This window comes from Chiloscyllium plagiosum, unplaced genomic scaffold, assembly GCF_037043375.1.
Source record: "Chiloscyllium plagiosum isolate Xiang-an unplaced genomic scaffold, Cpla_swu_hap1 HiC_scaffold_46, whole genome shotgun sequence".
Classification (NCBI taxonomy): Eukaryota; Metazoa; Chordata; class Chondrichthyes; order Orectolobiformes; family Hemiscylliidae; genus Chiloscyllium; species Chiloscyllium plagiosum.
Genome location: NW_028270184.1, coordinates 11195964 through 11208563, shown reverse-complemented (window position 1 = coordinate 11208563; position 12600 = coordinate 11195964). Strand labels below are relative to the sequence as shown.

Genomic DNA, 12600 nt, shown 5'->3' with positions numbered 1-12600 from the left:
TCAGGGAGGAGAGGGTGGAGTGGATAGGTGGAAAAGGAGATAGGCAGGTAGGACAAGTCCAGACAAGTCATGGGGACAGTGCTGAGCTGGAAGTTTGGAAGTAGGGTGAGGTGGGGGAAGGGGAAATGAGGAAACTGTTGAAGTCCACATTGATGCCCTGGGGTTGAACTGTTCCGAGGCGGAAGATGAGGCGTTCTTCCACCCTACCAACTTTCGCATAAACCAAATCATCCGCCGACATCAACGGTCCTGGGCCTCCTTCACCGCCGCTCCCTCACACCAGACGCCTGGAGGAAGAATGCCTCATCTTCCACCTCGGAACACTTCAACCCCAGGGCATCAATGTGGACTTCACCAGTTTCTTCATTTCCCCTTCCCCCACCTCACCCCAGTTCCAAACTTCCAGCTCAGAACTGTCCCCATGACTTGTCCTACCTGCCTATCTTCTTTTCCACCTATCCACTCCAACCCCCCCTCCCATCCCCCGACCTATCACTTTCATCCCCTCCCCCACTCACCCATTGTACTCTATGCTACTTTCTCCCCACCACCCACCCTCCTCTCATTTATCTCTCCACTCTTCAGGCTCTCTGCCTATATTCCTAATGAAGGGCTTTTGCCCGAAACGTTGATTTTACAGCTCCTCGGATGCTGCCTGAACTGCTGTGCTTTTCCAGCATCACTCTATTCTAGAGTCTACGCATAGATGCAGTGCCTCAAGCATTTCCTTGAACATTTCCTGACTTGTTAACTCTGATATCGACAAACCACCTTCATTGTTGGTCAGGCCATGCCAATATATGCACTAGGAAGGCCAGAAGCATTTCCATCGATATAGTAGTGCCTTTTACAACTTCGGGTCAATCCGCAAAACGCTCCACAGCCAATAAAGTGCTTTGCAGAACATTCCAATTGTAGGAAACCTGGCAGCCACAAACAGGAAAAAAATTAATAACTAAAGGATCCATGACATGCAAATATTAGCTGCAGGGCACTTGGGAGAATTCCCCTGCTCTTCTTCCGGACACGCCAACAGTTCCACCCAGGTTGATGTCTCATCTGAAATCTCTGACAGTGTGACATTCCCACTTGTCCTGGGAGTGTTGGCTTGGGTTATGGTCTCACGTTGGCCTGTATGTGACTGCAGCCTGTCAGCAATGTGGTTCACTCTTAACTGCCCTCTGGTCAATTAAGGATGGACAGTTAATTCTGGCCTAGCCAGTAACGCCCTCATCCTGTGAATTAATAATAATAATAAAGCTTTTGGAATGGGACTCCAAGCCGCAGTCTCCTGACACTGAGGCAAGAGAGACAGCAACCCTTACAGTAGAGTATGCCCAAAGTTGGAATTAGACTTGGGGTGTAGCTGCAAGGATGCAGCGACAGGCGCTGAACTCCTGTTATACAGTCATAGACATGTACAGCATGGAAACAGACCCTTCGGCCCAACTTGTACATGCCGACCAGATATCCTGAATTAATCTAGTCCCATTTGCCAGCACTTGGCCCATATCCCTCTAAACCTTTCCTATTCAGGTACCCATCCAGTTGCCTTTTAATTGTTGAAGAGTGTGGTGCTGGAAAAGCACAGCCGGTCAGGCAGCATCTGAGGAGCAGGAGAATCGACGTTTCGAGCATAAGCCCTTCATCAGGTTTCCTGGTCCTCAGATGCTGCCTGACCGGCTGTGCTTTTCCAGCACCTCACTCTTCGACTCTGCTCTCCAGCATCTGCAGCCCTCACTTTCGCCTTTTAAATGTTGTAAATGTACCAGCTTCCACCACTTCCTCTGGCAGCTCATTCCATACACGCATCACCTTTTGCATGAATATGTTGCCCTTAGGTCTCTTTTAAATCTTTCCCCTCTAACCTTAAACCTATGCCCTCTAGTTCTGGACACTCTCACCCTCAGGAAAAGACCTCATCTATTTACCCTATCTATGCCCCTCATGATTTTATAAACCTCTATAAGGTCACCCCTCAGCTTCCGACGCTCCAGGGAATACAGCCCCAGCCTATTCAGCTTCTCCCTATAGCTCAAACCCTCCAACTCTGGCAACATCCTTGTAAATCTTTTCTGAACCCTTTCAAGTTTCACAACATCCACCCTATAGAAAGGAGACCAGAATTGCACACAGTATTCCAAAAGTGGCCTAATCACTGTCCTGTACAGCCGCAACATGACCTCCCAATTCCTGTACTCAATACTCTGACCAATAAAGGTCATGAAAGGTTGCATGACAGAGGGACGGATATCTTCTCCTTAGGAATAGGTGAGCTGAAAAATCCCTTCAAATAAAGGAACGCTAGTAAGAATGGGCACTGAATGGTATTGCTGGGGTTTGCCCAGTATGCCACCAGCCATCACAGAGTTCTCCAGGCAAAATCACCATACCTGTACTGGGTACAGCTCACTTGGCTGCTGCCTAAGATGAAGGGGATTTGTCTCATGAGAAAAAAGCTGAGCAGGTCGGGCCTTTGTTCAATGGATACAGACACAGAGAACACTGGAGAAACTCAGCAGATCTGCCAGCATCTTTGGAAGGGGAGAGAGTGTGAGAGAGAGAATTAACGCCCAGTGCTGGCGAATGCGACTAGATTAGGATATCTGGTTGACATGGATGAGTTGGACCAAAGAGTCTGTTTCCATGCTGTACATCTCTGTTTCAAGTCAGGTATGACACTCCTTCACTTCTCATAGTGATGAAAAAGAGTCATACCAGATTTGAAATGTTAACTCTGTGGTTTTCTTTCTCCACAGTGCTTTTCCAGTATTCTCTTTGCTTTGGATTTCTGATATCTGCAGTGTTTTGCCTCTATACCCACTGGAGTTTAGAGGAATGGGAGGTGATCCCATTAAAACAGGGGATTTAATTTGGTTTGATTTATTGTGTACCTAGGTACAGTGAAAAGTTTAGCATGCTTTACAGGCAAATCAAAGATCCTGGGGTGGTAGAACAGAGCAAGGAATACAATGTTATATACGGCTGCAGAGAAGGCGCGCAAAGTGAGATCAACGTTAGATTTAAAATTTGGGAGGTCCATTCAGAAGTCTAATAACAGCAGGGAAGAAGCTGTTATTGAACCTGTTGGCACGTGTTTTGTACCTTCTGGCCAATGGAAGAGGTTGAACAAGATTGTAACTGGGTTGGGAGGGGTCTTTGATGATGTTGGCTGCCTTCCCAAGGCAGTGGGGAATGTAGACAGAGTCAATGGATGGAAGGTTGGCCTAAGTGATGGATGGCTAAATTCACAACTCTCTGTAATTTCATACGGTCCTGGGCAGATCAGTTGCCATACCAAGCTGTGATACATCCAGATAGAATGCTTTCTATGGTGCATCTATAAAAGTTGGCGAGTTCAGCATTTGACGAGGTAAGTGCTGAAAGGTTCTTTCCCCTTGTGGGGGAATCTAAAAGTTGTTTGAAAATAAAGAGTCTCCCATTTAGGGCGAGGAGGAGGAGGAGGAGTTTCTTCTCTCGGAGAGTCTTGCACATCAAGCAGTGGAGTCCAGAGCATTGCATGTACTCAAGGCTGAGTTAGGGTTTGGGGAGGAAGGCAGAGATTGAAGTTTTCAAAATCATGAGGGGTCTGGAAATAGTAGACAAGGAGACAAGGCTTCTCATCAGATCAAGAATCAGTAGGCACAGTTTTAAAGCATTTTGCAAAAGAAGCAAATGTGAGGCAAAGGAATAAAACATTTTCACGCAACAAGTAGTTAGGGTCTGGAGCACACTGCCTGGAAGTGCCCAACACAATTAGATTAGATTAGATTAGATTAGATTACTTACAGTGTGGAAACAGGCCCTTCGGCCCAACAAGTCCACACCGCCCCGCCGAAGCGCAACCCACCCATACCCCTACATTTACCCCTTACCTAACACTAGGGGCAATTTAGCACGGCCAATTCACCTGACCTGCACATCTTTGGACTGTGGGAGGAAACCGGAGCACCCGGAGGAAACCCACGCAGACACGGGGAGAACGTGCAAACTCCACACAGTCAGTCACCTGAGGCGGGAATTGAACCCGGGTCTCTGGCGCCGTGAGACTCTGCCGGGTCTCTGCTAACCACTGTGCCACCGTGCCGCCCACTAAGGACATCAGCTTGAGACCCAGCTCTGCTTTGCAGAGGGACACCACTCAAGGCTCCTGCTCAATCAGGCTCCAAATCTCCGTTGGTGTCAGACAAGGGGGGCAAATGTTGGGGCAAGTGTATGGTCATGTCAGCAGTTGTCCTACACCTGACATTTGCGCTAATAGGTGTGGGGAAGTGAGACCATTGAATATTGTTAAGGCCAAAGCAAATAGATTCTTGCTTATTGATGGCAGGTCAGGAAGTAGAGATAAGCCCCCAGTCAGATCATTGATCTGAATGTGCCAATGGCCTATTCTTGTGCTGTCCACATTAGTCTGATCACCTACCAGTGACACCACCCTCTGCAATGTGAATGGTTCCTTTGGGAAGAACCTTTCATTCACCAATCCCAAACCCGACCACCCGAAGCATCAAGCTGAAATCCATTCTGTCCGTGCATCAAGCCTGCCACCTCAGGAGTCAGTCTGGTAAACCTTCGCTGCATTCTCTCTCAACACATTCGTGGGTAATGAGAGTGAAACTGCACACGCTGCTTTGGGTGTGGTCTCACCAAGGCTGCCTGCAGCTGCAGTAAGACTTCCTTGTTCCTGCATTCAAATCCTCTTGCAATGAAGGTCAGCTGCTTGCTGCACTTTCCTGTTTTCAATGACTGGTGTATGAGGATGCCCAGGTCCCTCCGTACGTCAGCATTCCCAACTATCACCATTTAAGTGAAATACTCCACTCTGTTTTTTTTCCACTGAAGTGGATGGCTTCCCATTTATCTCTGTTTTACTGCATCTGTTATGCATTGGCCAACTCACTCAACTTGTCAAAAACACCTTTAAGACTTTTCACATCTTTGTCACCCACTCACAGTCCAAACTTGGAGTCGTCACCAAACTTGGTTTTAACCAGTACCTTATCAACCAGCACTCTTGATAAACTGGCAAAAATTATCAATGAGGACTTTTTGAGGAATTTTGTGAAGCTACGCTTGGTCAGGGTTTACTGCGGTTAAGCGAAATTCTTGATTATTCAGAATATTTGATCAACCGGCACACTCCTGGTCCCATAGGTGCTGGTTAGTAAAAGGCTTGCTGTATTTCATTTAATTCCCTTGTCCAAATCATCATAGAATCCCTACAGTGTGGAAGCAGGCCATTCAACCCATCAAGTTCACACTGACCCGTTGAAGAGCGTACCATAAGCACTCCGGTGCTCCCCACCAACCCATCTCCACCCAATCCCTGTAACCCTGCATTTTCCATGGCTTAGCACACCTAGCCTACATAACCCTGGACACTATGGAGCAAATTAGCATGGCCAATCCATCCTAACCTGCACACCTTGGGACTGTGACAGTCACCCAAGGCTGAAATCGAACCTGCGTCCCTAGTACTTTGAGGCTGTTAACCATTGAGCCACCATGACACCCATTGAAAAACTGGGGCCCAAGCACAGATCCCTAGTGTACCCCACTTGCCTTCCACTCCAAAAAAATCTATTTATTCCTGCATTGTTTCCAGTCTGCTAATCAATTCTTAACCCATGCCAATTTATTATCATCAATCCCATATGCTTTGATTTTGCATACTAACCTCTTATGTGGAACTTTATCAAAAGCCAATCCAAAAACACCACATCCTGGGGCTTTCCCACATCAGTTACTTCCTCAAACAATTCTAGCAAGTTTGTCAAACATGATTTCTCTTTCATAAAATCAACTTTGCGTGGTTTGATATTTTCCATGTGCCCTGTTATTGCGTCCTTTATAAGAGACTCCACCAATTTCCGTGTGTTTGGTCTGTAATTCCTTGTTTTCTCATCCTTTTTTGACAATGTGGAGGGTGAGGAGGAGATTACATTTGACACCATCCAATCTACAGCGACTGTTCCAGAATCTACAGAATTTCAGAAGACGAGAACCAATCCATTCATTATTCCCATGACCCACTTCCTTGAGCACCCTGGGATGTGGTTTGTCGGACCCTGGGAGTTTATCCACTTCCAGACCCATGTATTTTTCCAGCACTTCACTAACCCTAATCTCCCTCAATTCCTCCTTCTTAAAAGACTCTCGCTTCCCTAGCATTCCTGGGAAGTTACTTGTGCCTTCTTTTGCGAAGTTGTTTAATTGTTGTGCCACTTCCTTGTTCCATTTATACGCGAGTGGATTAATTAATTAAAACTCACCCTGCCCAAAAGTCTCATGCCATCCCACAATGTCCTACCCCTACATTTAGACCACCCTGTGATTCCTTTCAGTTTCAGAATTTATCTCCATTCAGGTCAGCTAGTTCTCCAACTTCGTTCACGAGACACACTGAGGGCAGGATTGGGGCGATGTCACGATGTCTCCCCTAGTCGAATTGCATGTTGACTTCCCCCCCAGCTCTGTGACCCAAAGGGAGAAACCTTTAGGGTTTGCAGGAAGAGTGGTGATGCATGGACAATAAATGCCAACTGATAAGAAAGCAAAGTTGATGTGACTCATTCGGCAGCCTGGTCTACTCCACTGCAAAGGAGAAAACCATTCCCAGGAAAGATGTTGTGAAACACGAAAGGGTTCAGAAAAGATTTACAAGGATATTGCCAGGGTTGGAGGGTTTAAGCTATAGGGAGAGGCTGAACAGGCTGGGGCTGTTTTCCCTGGAGCATCAGAGGCTGAGGGGTGACCTTATAGAGGGTTACAAAATCATGAGGGGCATGGATAGGGTAAATAGACAAAGTCTTTTCCCTGGGGTCGGGGAGTCCAGAACTAGAGAACATAGGTTTGGGGTGAGAGGGGAATGATATAAAAGGGACCTAAGGGGCAACCTTTTCACGCAGAGGATGGTGTGTGTACAGAATGAGCTGCCAGAGGAAGTGGTGGAGGCTGGTACAATTGCAACATTTAAGAGGCATCTGGGTGGGTATATGAATAGGAAGGGTTTGGAGGGATAAGGGCTGGGTGCTGGCAGGTGGGACTACATTGGGTTGGGATATCTGGTCAGCATGGATGGGTTGGACCGAAGGGTCTGTTTCCATGCTGTACATCTCTATGACTCTATGACTAAGTCAAATATGATTGTTCCTGATTGAAGGAACGTGCACTCATTGCTTCCCCATATCTGTAGGAGGGTATGGCTGCCAAACCAACAGGTACTGTGATTTCCAGGAACCCTCCCCTGCGACGGATTTGTAGTCACTCAGCCAGATCAGTCTCGAGTCAGAATAGCACTCGCACGTACACAGCTCACCATCCCTCACATAATTCGTGAAAAAAAATGTTAACGTTGACTCTGATGGCTTTTCACGTTGACTCAACAGAATGAAACTAGAAAGGTGCCTGTGTTTTCAGACACATATTTATACTCAAAGAAGGCAAAGAAAAATGGGACAGACAGGGTGAAGAGTGGGGTGTGGAACTCTTGACAAATATCAGGCACATATGTAGCCAGCCCAGCTGCCTGTCTTATTTTGTTTTATTTGTTGGGGGAGAGTTTGAGGGATAACTACACCACATCCAGTTGTCAATGGTGGTGGACAATTAACCAACTCACTGAGGGAGGAGCCTTTGTGAGTATCCCATCGATGCAAGAGACAAGACTAAAGCATTTGCCAGAATCTTCTGTGCAAGAAATGTACGGAGACACTGTATACTGCAAAGGCTATGGGCTCTGACACCATTTGGGAAACCTATTCAAGACTTGTGCTCCAGAACTTGCCAGTTCTCTAGCCAAGCTCTTCCATTATAGTTTTAACACTCACAACTACCTGACAAGGGGGAGAATTGCTCAGGGTATTGTCCTGGCAACAAAATAAAGGACAAATCCAATCCAATTACTGCCCCATCATCAGTCATCAGTAAAATTTCATCATTTGGAAGGTGGATGGTATCATCAAGCTGCACTAAGTCAAAAATAATCTATTGGCTGGTGTCCATTTTGGGTTCTGCCAGGTATCATTAGCACCTGACCTCATTACAAACACATGGACAAAAGAGCTGAATTGTGGGCAGCATGGTGGCTCAGCAGAGGTAAGCACTGCTGTCTCACAGCACCAGGGACCCGGGTCCGATTCCACCTTGGGAGACTGACTGTGTAGAGTTTGCACATTCTCTGCATGCCTGCATGGGTTTACTGCAGGTGCTCCGGTTTCCTCCCACAGTCCAAAGATGTGCAGGTTAGGTGGAGTTGCTGTGCTAAATTGCCCACAGTGTCCAGGGATGTGCAGGCTAGGTGGATTAGCCGTGCGAAATGCAGGATTCTAGGGTGAGTCTGGATGGGATGCTCTTCAGAGGGGCAGTGTGGGCTTGATGGGTTGACTGGCCTGCTTCCACACTATAAGGGATTCTACGAATTCCAGAGTGATGACTGTTCTTGACATCAAACAGCCCAAGAAAAACTGGAATCAATGGGTTGGAGTCATACCTAGCATATAGGAAGATGTTGTGGTTGTTGGGGGGGCAGTCATCTCAACTCCAAGATGTCTATGCAGAGGTTTAGTGAAGTGTCCCTATCCCAACTGTTTTCTCTCCATCATAAGATCAAAAGTGGGGATGTTTTCAAATGATTGCACAATGTTTAGCACCATCTGCGACTCTTCAGATACCAAAACAGTCCCTGTTCAAGTGCAGTAAGACATGGTCAGTATCCAGGCCTGGACTGATAAGTAGTAAGTTATATTTACACCACATAAGTTCCAACAAGGCAATAACCATCTTCAAGAAGAGAGAATCCAACCATTATCCCTCGACATGTAATGCTATTACCATCACTGAACTACCCACTATCAATATCCTTGGCATTACAATTGACCAGAAACTCAACTGGACTTGCCTTATAAACATAGTGGTTACAAGAGCAGGTTAGAAGCTATAAATACTGTGGTGAGTAACTCACCTCCTGACTCCAAAGCCTGTACACCATCTACAAAGCGTAAGCGAGGAACGTGATGGAATGCTCCCCACTTAAGAGTCATGGAGTCATAGAGATGCACAGCACAGAAACAGACTCGTCCATGCTGACTAGATATCCTAAATTAATCTAGTCCTATTTGTCAGCACTTGGCCCATATTCCTCTAAACCCTTCCTCTTCATTTACCCATCCAAATGCCTTTTAAATGTTGTAATTGTACCAGTCTCCACCACTTCCTCTGGGAGCTCATTCCATACCCGTACCACCCTCTGTGTGAAAAAAATTGCCCCTTAGGTCCCTCTTAAATGTTTCCCCTCTCACCCTAAACCTATGCCATGTAGGTCTGGAGTCCCTCAACCCAGGGAAAAGACTTTGTATATCTTCCCAATCCATACCCCTCATGTTTTTATAAACCTCTATAAGGTCACCTCTCAGCTTCTGATGCTCCAGGCAAAACAGCCCGAGCATATTCAGCCTCTCCCTATACCTCCAACCCTGGCAACATCCTTGTAAATCTTTTCTGAACCCTTTCAAGCTTCACAACATCCTTCCTAAATTCTCTGGATGAGTGTAGTTCCAACAATACACAAGGATAAAAGTCACATAGCACCAGATTATAGTCCAACAGGCAAATTTGGAAGCTTTTGGAGCGCTGCTTCATCAGGTGGTTGTGGAGAATAAGATTATTTCCACAATCACCTGATGAAGGAGCAGCGCTCCAAAAGCTCACGCTTCCAAATAAACCTATTGGACTATAACCTGGTGTTGTGTGATTTTTAACTTTGTACATCCCAATCCAACACCGGCGTCTCCAAATTGACAATACACAAGTTTGACAAGAACAAAGCAGCCCACTTGATTAGTGCCACATCCACAAACATCCACTGCCTCCCCCACTGGTGCTTAGTAGCAGCAATGTGTACCATCTACAAGATGCACTGCTGCAACTCACCCACGCTCCTTCAACAGTACTTTCCAAACCCATTAACTCTACCACTCAGAAGCTCAAGGGGAGCGGGTATATGTGAACACCACAAACTGCAAGTTACCCTCCGAGACAATCACCATCCTGACTTGGAATTATATTAGCTGTTCTTTCACTGTCACTGGGTCAAATCCTGGAATTCCTCCTAAATGACATTGTGGGTATATCTATACCATGCAGATTGCAGCGGTCCAAGGAGAGAGGTCATCACCACTTTCCCAAGTGGCAATTAAGAAATTGCAATAAATGTTGGGTCTAGCCAGAGACAACCACATCGCATGTAAGAATTTTAAAACTACAATTGATCCAATTCTCTGTACTTTTTTTTCTATTGCATGTTTTATTTTACATTTTGTAAATTACTATGAATATGTATCCACTACTTTTATAGATTTCCCTGATCACAACGAATCACAGTGTATATAAAATATAAATCTCCACTTCATCTGGATATTTTGCCAATGATCCTTAATCAGTTTCCCGAGTGTCCAGTGAGTGGAAATGGTTTCTCCTTATTTACTCAGTCAACACCCTTTGTGATTTTGAACTATTTAAACTCTCCAGAGCCTTCTGTGTTCTAAGGCAAACAACTCCAGCTCTTCCACATTCTTCGAAGTCCTGACTTGGAATAATACCCTGGAACTCCTTCCCAAAGATCACTGAGGGTGCACCGGCATCAGCCGTTCAAGAAGGCAGCTGTCTTCCACCTTCTCAAGGGCAATTAAGGATGGGCAATAAACGCTGGCCTAGTCACCAATGCCCGCGTGCGTGAATAAATGGAAATGAATAAATGGACCTTGTACCTGGTCCCATTCAAATAAATCTCATTTGCATCCTCAAGTCCTTAACATTCTTCCGAAAGTTTTCCGCCCAGAGTTGGGCACGCGTTCACCATGATTTATAAAACATTAGCACAAGCTCCTCATTTTTGTACATGTTCCTGTATCAATCAGGTAAAAAATTTATTTTTGACTGCTCTTCAGAGCTCTGTCTGATTTTCAAGAACTATGTTTTGGTTTTCAGGAGCTCCTTTCTCATTCTCACTGATTCACCTATGGGGTGGTGCAGTCACATAGTGACAATCCTGTTTTTGTTGATACGCGGCTATTTGGACTCACATAGAAACAGAATTAGAAAACTTAACAATATCCTCAATAATGATTAATTCTCCATTTAACTTGAAACCACAACACAAAAGAATGCATTCATTTCCTGGACAGCACAGGATTGGAAGTTGTTATAACAGGCATTGGCTAACAAAAGTTATTCTTTCAAAATAACACTGACACAAAGTCTGAACATGTCTTCCCAAGCTGTTGAGAATACAGCTAATGTACTTCCATTGCATATGCACTTAGCTGGAACGCTTTAACCAGGTATTTGCAACATTATTTACTGCATTTCGGGATCTTAACATCAGACTTAAATTTAATAATTCACACAGTGTCCATTACAACAGCATCCTCTAGATTTTTCTCTATATGATGACTCCTGACATATGCAGGCTTAAGCTCCAGATTCCACATTTCATTTGCATGGATATCGTTGGCAGGACGCTTTCAAGTATTCCTGGTTCCCAATTAGAATAATAGAATCCCTATTGTGGAAGCCACTTGGCCTACTCAGTCACACTGACCCTCCGAACAGCATCCCACCCTATCCCTGTAGCCCTGAAATCCCCCCACGGGTAATCCACCTAGCCCACACATGCCTGGACACGATGGGGCAACTAAACACAGTCCACGCACCTAACCCACACATCTGGAGGGCATAGGTTTAGGGTGAGAGGGGAAAGATATATAAGAGGCAACCGTTGCACGCAGAGGTTGGCGCTTGTATGGAATGAGCTGCCGGAGGAGGTGATGGAAACTGGTACAATTACAACATTTAAAAGGCACCTGGACAGGTATATGAATATGAAGGGTTTAGAGGGATATGGGCCAGGTGCTGGTAGGTGGGACTAGATTAGTTTAGGTTATCTGGTCGGTATGGACAAGTTGGACCAAAGGGTCTGTTTCCACACTATATATCTCTATGACTCTAGATATACAGCATGGAAACAGACCCTTCGGTCCAATCTGTCCATCCTGAACAGATATCCCAACCCAATCTAGTCCCACCTGCATCCACGCTCATATAGTCGCACGAGGGATAAATCAAATCCGGGTCCCTGGCGTTGTGAGGCAGCAATGCTAACCACTGAGTTTTGCTTTGTTGACAGGTTAGGACCTCTGCAGCCTCCTTTTCTGCTATTGCAGCTCCTTAACCCATCATCCCTTCCTGGTTGCTTTTGCAGCCTATCTAGTGAACCAATCAGCAGCAAGGACAGTTGAGATATGTTCTGTAATAGGAGGAGTAATATCTTACTATTTCTATTCACTGAGATTACTGGTGTCTCATTGGTCACCGCACAGAGTGAATTCTGTCCGGCATTTTGCAGGCTAATTCACTGTTTGCTGTCCCCGGTCTGTCCATCACAAGTGAGGAACCCACATGCTTTCTTAAACATAGCTTTTCCCTGTCACCTTTAAAGATTTATGGACTCGAACAGAGGCCTCTCTGCCCCTGCGCGATAAAGATTTGCTTCTCTGATTTGAAAACTCAGTCCGAAGCAGAGAAAAGGCAAACTCCCTGAAG

At 45.7% G+C, this 12600-nt stretch overlaps 1 long non-coding RNA gene across 3 annotated transcripts in view; it reads left to right on the top strand.

Moving 5' to 3' along the window:
- Positions 1 to 12600, top strand: part of LOC122543878 (uncharacterized) — a 67933-nt gene that overhangs the window by 45333 nt on the left and 10000 nt on the right. The window contains exon 2 of one of the 3 annotated variants that reach the window (XR_015754658.1): positions 10144 to 10243. The exons of the other annotated variants lie outside the window; for them this stretch is intronic. This is a non-coding gene — a long non-coding RNA (uncharacterized LOC122543878). The remainder of the gene's footprint in view (positions 1 to 10143; positions 10244 to 12600) is intronic. 3 annotated transcript variants of the gene reach the window in all.